Consider the following 8,569-nt stretch of genomic DNA (forward strand, 5'->3'; position numbering starts at 1 on the left):
TATATAAATTTGACTCAGTTCTCTATATCTTTTAGAAATGAGTCTTTTGTCAGAAACACTAGTTATAAATATTATTTCCCAACTAACTACATTCCTTTTAATTTTGGTTGCAGTGGTTTTGATTGTGCAAAAACTTTTTTATTAAATGTAATCAAAATTATCCAGTTTGGGGGTGACTAGGTGGCGTAGTGGATAAAGCACTGGCCCTGGAGTCAGGAGTACCTGAGTTCAAATCCAGTCTCAGACATTTAATAATTACCTAGCTGTGTGGCCTTGGGCAAACCACTTAACCCTGTTTGCCTTGCAAAAACCTAAAAAAAAAAAAGAAAAATACAAAGTTTAGAAAGAGTTAAGATATGAATCTTAGTAGCATTTCCCTCCTTTGGGATGGATATCATTCTTTATCATAAGTCTATCAGAAAAATTGCTAGCAATTTGTATTACTCATCTTATTTCCCCCACCCCTATTTAAATCTATTTATTCTCTACTTTCACCCTGTCCCTCTTCAAAAGTATCTGACTACCCTCTCACAATATTCCCTCTCTTCTCTCACCTACATTTCCCTCGCCTCCCCCTGTCCCCTTTCTCCCATCCCTTTTCTCTCCTATTTTTTTTTAGGGGAACGATAAATCTAAACTCAATTGAGTGTCTGTGTTATTTCCTCTCTGAGCAACTTTTTTTTTAGGTTTTTGCAAGGCAAATGGGGTTAAGTGGCTTATCCAAGGTCATACAGCTAGGTAATTATTTAGTGTCTGAGGCTGGATTTGAACTCAGGTACCCCTGACTCCAGGGCTGGTGTTCTACCCACTTCGCCACCTAGCCACCCCTGAGCACCTTCTGATGAGAGTAAAAGCTCACTCACTCCCCCTCACCTTCCCCCTCATCCACTCCATTACAAAAGTTTTTCCTTGACTCTTTTAGGTGAAATAACTTACTCCATTCTACCTTTCCTTTCCCTATCTCCCAGTACAATCTTTTTTTTGCCCATTATCTCCATCTTTTTTAATATATTATACCTTTAAATTCAACTCCCTCTCATACCTTTTCTATATATGCTCCTTCTAACTTCCCTAATAAATGAGAAGTTTCTTATGAGTCATTAGTATCTTTCATGGAGGAGTATAAGCAGTTTAATATCATTAAGTCCTTCATAATTTCCCCTTCCTGTCCACCTTCTCTATGTTTCACCTGAGTCCTGAACTTGAAGATCAAACTTTCTGTTTAACTCTGGTCAGTTCATTAGGATAGTTTGAAAGTCCCCTATTTCATTGAATGTCCATCTTTTCCCCATAAAGAATATGTTCAGTTTTGTTGGGTAGTTGATTCTTGGTTGTAACCCAAGTTCTTTTGCCTTCCATAATATCATATGCCAAGCCTTATCAACCCTTAATGTAGAAGCTGCTAAATGCTTGTATTATTTTGTCCTTGACTTGGCAGTTCTGAAATTTGGGTATAATATTCCTGACAGTTTTCATTTTGGGATATCTTTCAGGAGATGATCAGTGGATTCTTTCAATTCTATTTGCCCTCTGCTTCCAGGATATCAGGATAAATTCTCTGAGAATTTCTTGAAAAATGAAGTCTAGGGTCTTTTCTTGGTCATGACTTTCAGATAATCCAATAATTTTTTTTAGGTTTTTTTTTGAAAGGCAAATGGGGTTAAGTGGCTTGCCCAAGGCCACACAGCTAGGCAATTATTAAATGTCTGAAAGCAGACTTGAACTCAGGTATTCATGATTCCAGGGCCAGTGCTCTATCTACTACCCCAATCCAATAATTTTAAAATTATCTCTCCTGGATCTGTTTTCCAGGACAATTGTTTTTCCAATGAGATATTTCACATTTTCTTCTAGTTTTTCATGCTTTTGGTTTTGTTTTATTTTTTCTTGATCTCTCAGAAAGTCATCATTTGCCCTTAGCTCCATTCTACATTTGAAGGAATTATTATCTTCAGAAAGTTTTTGTATCTCCTTTTCCTTCTCACCAATTCTGCTTGTTTTTAAAAGGTATTCTTCTCCTCACTGACCTTTTGGACTGCTTTTTCCATTTGACCAAACTAATTTTTAAGATGTTATTTTCTTCAGTATTTTTTGGTAGTTCATCCATCAAACTACTAACTTGGTTTTCATGATTTTTCTGCATTGTTCTCATTTTTCTTCCCATTTTTTCCTCTATCTCCTTTATTTGATTTTCAAAATCTTTTTTGAACTCTTCCATAATCTGAGACTAATTCATATTTTCTTAGAGTCTTTGGACACAAAAACAGTAACTTTGTTATCTTCTGAGTGTATGTTTTGATACTCCATGGGACCAAAACAATTGACTATGGTCAGATTTTTTCCCTTCTGTTGTTTGCTCATTTGCCCAGCCTGGATTTTAACTCCTTGTTAAGGTGGGGGCTCTATCTCTAGGGTGGAGGACACACTGTCCTAAACTTTTGAGGGTTTTGGCAACTGTTTTCAGGTACAACCCCCAGGGACATCATTTCCTCCAAGATTTTATAAGAGGTTCTGAATGCTATCCTGGCCTGTGTTCTATGGATGACCACAAGCACTTCTTTCTGTCCTGGAACTTTGAGGAAATTCCCTGCTTTGCTATGGCAGTAAAATTCCTTTTTCTAAGACTGGGGTCCCAGATTGTGACCTGGATCTGAATCTGGACAAAGCCACAGAGTCCTGCCCCAGGGATGGCAGAGAGACTGCTGCAATTTCCCTCAATCTCCCTGCCATCTATGGGTTGTGCACTTTGGAAGCAGCTGCCCAGTGGTTCCCTGCTAGGTGACTCCCCAAGCCTACTCCTGGTCCCCAGGGACCTAGTATACACTGAGGCCTGCACTGGAGTGGGATTCCATGCTCATTCTGATGTGGCAGAGACTTACTGTTGCCCTTCCCAATTATCCTTGGCAATTTCTGATTTGAAAGGTCTAGAAACCACCACTGCTACCATGGTACCTCCAGGGACCTAGGTGACCTGTGCTGTTCCTGGATGCCTGAGCCAGTTGGTTCTGGCTATATTATACCCCAATATAACAAACCATTCCTACAGATCTTCTAAGTTATCTTAGAAAGATGAAAATTGTTTCACTGTCTTTTTGTGGGTTCTGCCATACTAGAATTTGGTTATATTCATTATTTAAAGTATTTGGAGTGGTCTGGGGGAGATCTTGTGGAAATTCCTGCCTTTATTCTGTCATCTTGTCTTCACCCCCTCAAATAAAATAATATTCATAAAATACTGTTGGGAGCCAGGGTCTCTAAGCTGTTTGACACAGTTGTGGCAAGAGGACTCAGGGCAGTCACACTGCCTGATGGAACAACATTTCCTTCTTCAATATATATAGGGATTCCATGTATACCCATATTTATAGGTCTATTATTGATTGCAAAACTTACTCATCCTAATAGTGGAATGACTATAAAGGAAGGATTTCAGAGAAATTCCTTGAATAAAACAGATTGTGAACTCTGTCCAAATTTAACAGGACTGCCTCTCCCTGAGACATACAAAAGGCTTCAGCATTATGAAATCTTTGGGAGATACAGCACTGGGAGTTCCAGGGAGATGTCAGAATATATACAGGGAAACCAGATACAAGATGGGTCAGATAGAATTCCAGGGAAATTAACAGTTTTGTCCCCCTTATCATACACAGGAATATATGATAAAGATGGTGAGAGAATAGTTAGTATAGGTAACCAATATGTGAACTCTAACAGCCTTAGTTTATTGGGAAAGAATTAAAAGTCATAGAAACTGTAGCATCCACCAACAAGGGCTGAAAGGAAAATTAGTTATTGAAGGAGTCAACGGACAGGTGGACAAACATAACTACCCTCGCTATAGGTTGTCAAGGGAGCATATCGAAAACATTACATATGTGGTACAAAAACATAAAAGCATTCCATTAAACAAATTATATCAAAGATTATTATAAGGAAAGTTCTGTTTAATTAATAATTTTACTATGCAGCAACAAACTAGGCAACAGGCAAGTTGAGGTCATCATGGTCTGAGCAGGGACAAGAAAATTAATTACATGATTGATAATCACACTTGTAACCACTACATGATCAAACTTGTAACCATATGAATTATGTGATTAGTGATGAAGATTGTATACTTTTGTAACCAAGGAAATGATTTTAGTTTGCTTGTTTCATATGATTCTAAGACTATAAAAATTAATCTAAGCAGCTGACAGTCAGTCAACCTGCTCCTGCCCTTACCCACTTGTTGACTCAACTCATTTCGCAGACTCTATCCCTCCTGTCAAGTTCCAAGGACCCCGTGAAGGCTGGACCCCCGCAAAATACTTTGTGAACCTTAAAATCCTATATAAAATACTAGTTATTATTAATTATTATTATTATTATAAATGTAAGGAAAACTTGCAAACTTGGATATAATAAAAAGAACCATGGGTCAATTCACAGTTTTAAATAATATTAAAAACTTCAATAAAAATGTAGAAAGATGGGGCGGCTAGGTGGCACAGTGGATAGAGCACCAGTCCTGGAGTCAGGAGTACTTGAGTTCAAATCTGGCCTCAGACATTTAATAAGTACCTAGCCGTGTGGCCTTGGGTAAGCCACTTAACCCTATTTGCCTTGCAAAAACTAAAAAAAAAAAAAGAATGTAGAAAGATTATACTTTCATTTGCAGTTTGGAGTACTACTACTACCATGATGGGCAAGATATTTGGTCCTTTTTATTTTCGTTCCCAACTTCCATCCCTTTTTATATGCTCTAAGAGGTGATGAGAAAGCCTGTCATAGAACAGAAGACTTACATGGGGAATAAATGAGAATTCCAAGAACAAAGCTTTAGTTAAGGAAAAAATGCCAAAAAGGACTTTGACAACCCAGGCATCTCATGGTAACAGACCAACAGTTTGCATCCCATTAATTTTTTCTTTTTTAGATTTTTCAAGGCAATGGGATTAAGTGGTTTGCCCAAGGCCACATGGCTAGGTAATTAGTAATTGTCTGAGGTCAGATTTGAACCCAGGTACTCCTGACTCCAGGGCTGGTGCTCTATCCACTGCGCCACCTAGCCGCCCCCATCCCATTAATTTTTGGCCAAAACCTTGTTCACTCACAAGTATTGGTGTCTGTTACTGCCTTAATTCTTCTACCTTCCACTGTCCAATATCCTCTCCCTATGACTGCAGGAGAAACCAAAATATCTGCCATTCTGCTTTTCCTGTTAAGTCAGACCAAATGAAGACTGAATTTGTGTAGCAGTACAGATTGGATCCTCTCTTGAAGTTTGTCAGTCTCTAGTGTCACCTAGAACTTTAAAAAATTCAAGCTATAAATGCCCATACTTTCTGTTCTTTGATTCAGCCCCTGGAAGTAGAGTTTCATTAGGAATATACCTCATATTGGTGGGGTTCATGAGTCATAATTTTAAGAGTGTGGATCCAGGTACTTGAACCTGGGGTAGAACCCACTCAAAAGCAATTGACTTGAGAATGTCAGTTGAGAAGTAGTCCAAAAGAAGTGCTCCACTATGGAATAATAGTATTTTATTACATTCATAGATCATGCTTGTTCTTTATCCAGTTATTAGGCTTCTAGTTATTTATAGTTTTTTTTTTTTTGCTATTATAGTGTGGCTAGGAATTTTGTTGTTATATAGATAGGTCTTCTTTCTTTTCCTTTCTGGGAATAATCTACTTGGAATATAAATTAAACTGTGGGAGTGCTGATCAAAGCATTGTGAAATTTGGGTGGGTGAGTGGGGAGAAGCAGTTCCTTTTGGTCTACCGCTATGATTACCTTAGTGATGACAACATTCAAAGAGGAAACTTTATTTGTGCAGATCTGAAAGTGTCTCCCAGGATCAAAATGTATTGATTCTAGTTCATATGCATCAGACCTTGAACCTATTATGCAACACTGAGTATTTCATTAATGTATCACTATTTGTTTACCAGTTCTTCTATTGTTGGACATTTAGATTGTTTCCAGTTTGGGAATAATTACAAATAATGCTGCTATGTCCATATAGATGGGATATAAACTGAGCCCAGGGTTGAAAAAGGAGAGTGGGTTGGATTATCTTTGGAAAATTGGAGAAGGGAAGGGAATAAACATTTTATATAGCTCCTACTATGTGTCAGTTACTCTTTTCATCCTCATAATAACTCTTTGAGTTAGGTGCTATAATCTCCCTTTTACAGTTGAGAAAACTGAGACAGAGTTCAAGTGACTTGTCCAGTCATAAAGCTAGTGGAAGTCTTAGACTGTATTTTAACTCGGGACTTTTTGATTCCAGGCCTAGCATTCTATCACTCTATCAACTGCCTCTGCAGCCAAAAAAATGCAAAGCATTTTTATTGACTCCAAGCTTCCCATAATAACAGAGGTCCATTTTTTCAATACAGATATTATACAAGAGGTACAGTATGTCAGTGAGACCTGGAACACCACTGAGTCTGAAGAACTAAAGAGTTCTAATCAGAAGTCAATGGAAGGTTCAACAGGTGGGGGTGACCCGGCTGTAACATAACTAAGAAGGAGCTCTGAAGAACAGGACTAATGGAAATCATTGAAGTCTTGTAGAACAGAAAGGACAAATGGGAGCTTCTGTTGTAGAATTAGAAAGTCCTGTGTTCAAATTTGACCTCAGACACTTAGCTATGTAACCCTGGGCAAGTTACTTAATTTGCATTTTCCTCATTTGTAAAAAGGGGTTAATAATGGCACCTACCTTCTAGAGTTGTTGCAAGGATCAAATAAGATAATATTTTATATTTAATTTTTATTTGTTCCAATTACATTCAAATGTAGTTTTCAATATTCATCTTTTTTGCAAGCTTTTGAGTTCTACATTTTTCTACCACCCTCCCTTCCCTCCTCTCTTCCCTCTCTCCTCCCCATGGCAGTGAACATTCTGATATAGGTTGTACATATACAATGATGTTTAACATATTTTCATATTAGTCATATTATGAAAGAGGAATTAGAATTAAGGGAGAAAACAACCATGAGAAACAAAGGAAAAACATTAAAGAAGTTTTAAAAAGTGAACATAGTATGCTTTGCTCTACATTCAGACTTCATAGTTTTTTCTCTGAACATGGATAGTATTGGCCATAGCAGGGCTTTCAAGATTGTCCTTGATCATTGAACTGCTGAGGAGCTGAGTCCATCATAGTTTATCATCTTATAATGTTGCTGTTAATGTGTGCTATGTGTTCTCTTGGTTCTTGTCACTTCACTCAGCATTATTGCAAGTCTTTCCAGACTTTTCCAAAGTGACTCCTTTTGATTTTTTTTCTTTTGCAAAGCTTAGCTTTTGCAAGGCAATGGAGTTAAGTGGCTTATGTAAGATTACACAGCTAGATAATTATTAAGTGTCTGAGGCCAGATTTGAATTCAGGTCCTCCTGACTACAAGGGCTGGTGCTCTATTCACTTTGCCACCTAGTTGCCCCTACTTTTGATTTCTTAGAGGACAATAGTCTCCATCACATTCATATACCACAACTTGTTCAGCCATTACCTAATTGGTAACCTTAATCTTCAATTCTTTGTCACTTCAAAAAGAGCTGCTATATTTTTGAACATTTTTCCCTTTTTTTATGATCTCTTTGGTATAGAGACCTAGTAGTGGTATTGTAGGATGATAGTCTTAAAATGCTTAGCACATTGACATGTAGTAAGTTCTATATAAATGTTAATTCTTCTTCTTGTTATTATTCTTTTGGGCAGTATGACATATGATGGGTAGATGACCAGAGAGTATTACTGGTACACTCATGTCATTGGAAGAAGTCAAGAGAGACATCCGAGCAATTGGGTAGGGAGCTTTGGTAAACTTTTGAGAGGACAAGTCTCACAATATGGGCAAACATAGATGAGTGGCAATCTGCATTACTGGAAAGAACTCTCAAATTGGCAATATCATAGAATCATTTGAATATTTGAGAAGAACCGCTATGAATATCTTTGAACGAATAACTATTTTTAATTTAAATAGCATTGTATTGGTAAAGCTTTGGAATTTGATGATAATACACCTGGAAGAGATGCATCTTACTTTTATTTTTTAACTAAATAATCTGGTAAACTCTATGGCTCTGCAATATTCCTTTGATCTTTAGTAGTAACTAATAGGAGTGCTTACTAATTACACTTTTGGGAATATTCCTTGTGTGATTTCCTAAGAAAAAAATTATGGTTAATCTTTCTTTGAATTTATTAGATAATATGATAACTCATGTCTCTCAGATCTCTGGGATATGCTTCTTTGTGAAACTTTTTAAACCTTTAACTAGTTGAGGTGTCTTTTGATTTTTTTTGTAGATGTTCTTCTGGTCCTGATAATTAGCTTTCCAACCCAAGAATTTTGTTTCCCATAGATTCAATGGCTTTATTTAAAAAATTTCCACCATTTTCTTCACATTATTGATCTTTGTGATCAGTTTCTCTTGTTTCAGTTTTAGTAATGCTCTGCGTCTCATTTGTTTTTTTAATTTTACAAAATTATTATTCATGATGATTTATCTTGTGCTATTTCCAGCTTATAGATATAATTAGTAGGAATCAGTTAGGAATTTTGT

Source organism: Macrotis lagotis, chromosome 7 (assembly GCF_037893015.1).
Source record: "Macrotis lagotis isolate mMagLag1 chromosome 7, bilby.v1.9.chrom.fasta, whole genome shotgun sequence".
In the NCBI taxonomy this organism is placed as follows: domain Eukaryota; kingdom Metazoa; phylum Chordata; class Mammalia; order Peramelemorphia; family Peramelidae; genus Macrotis; species Macrotis lagotis.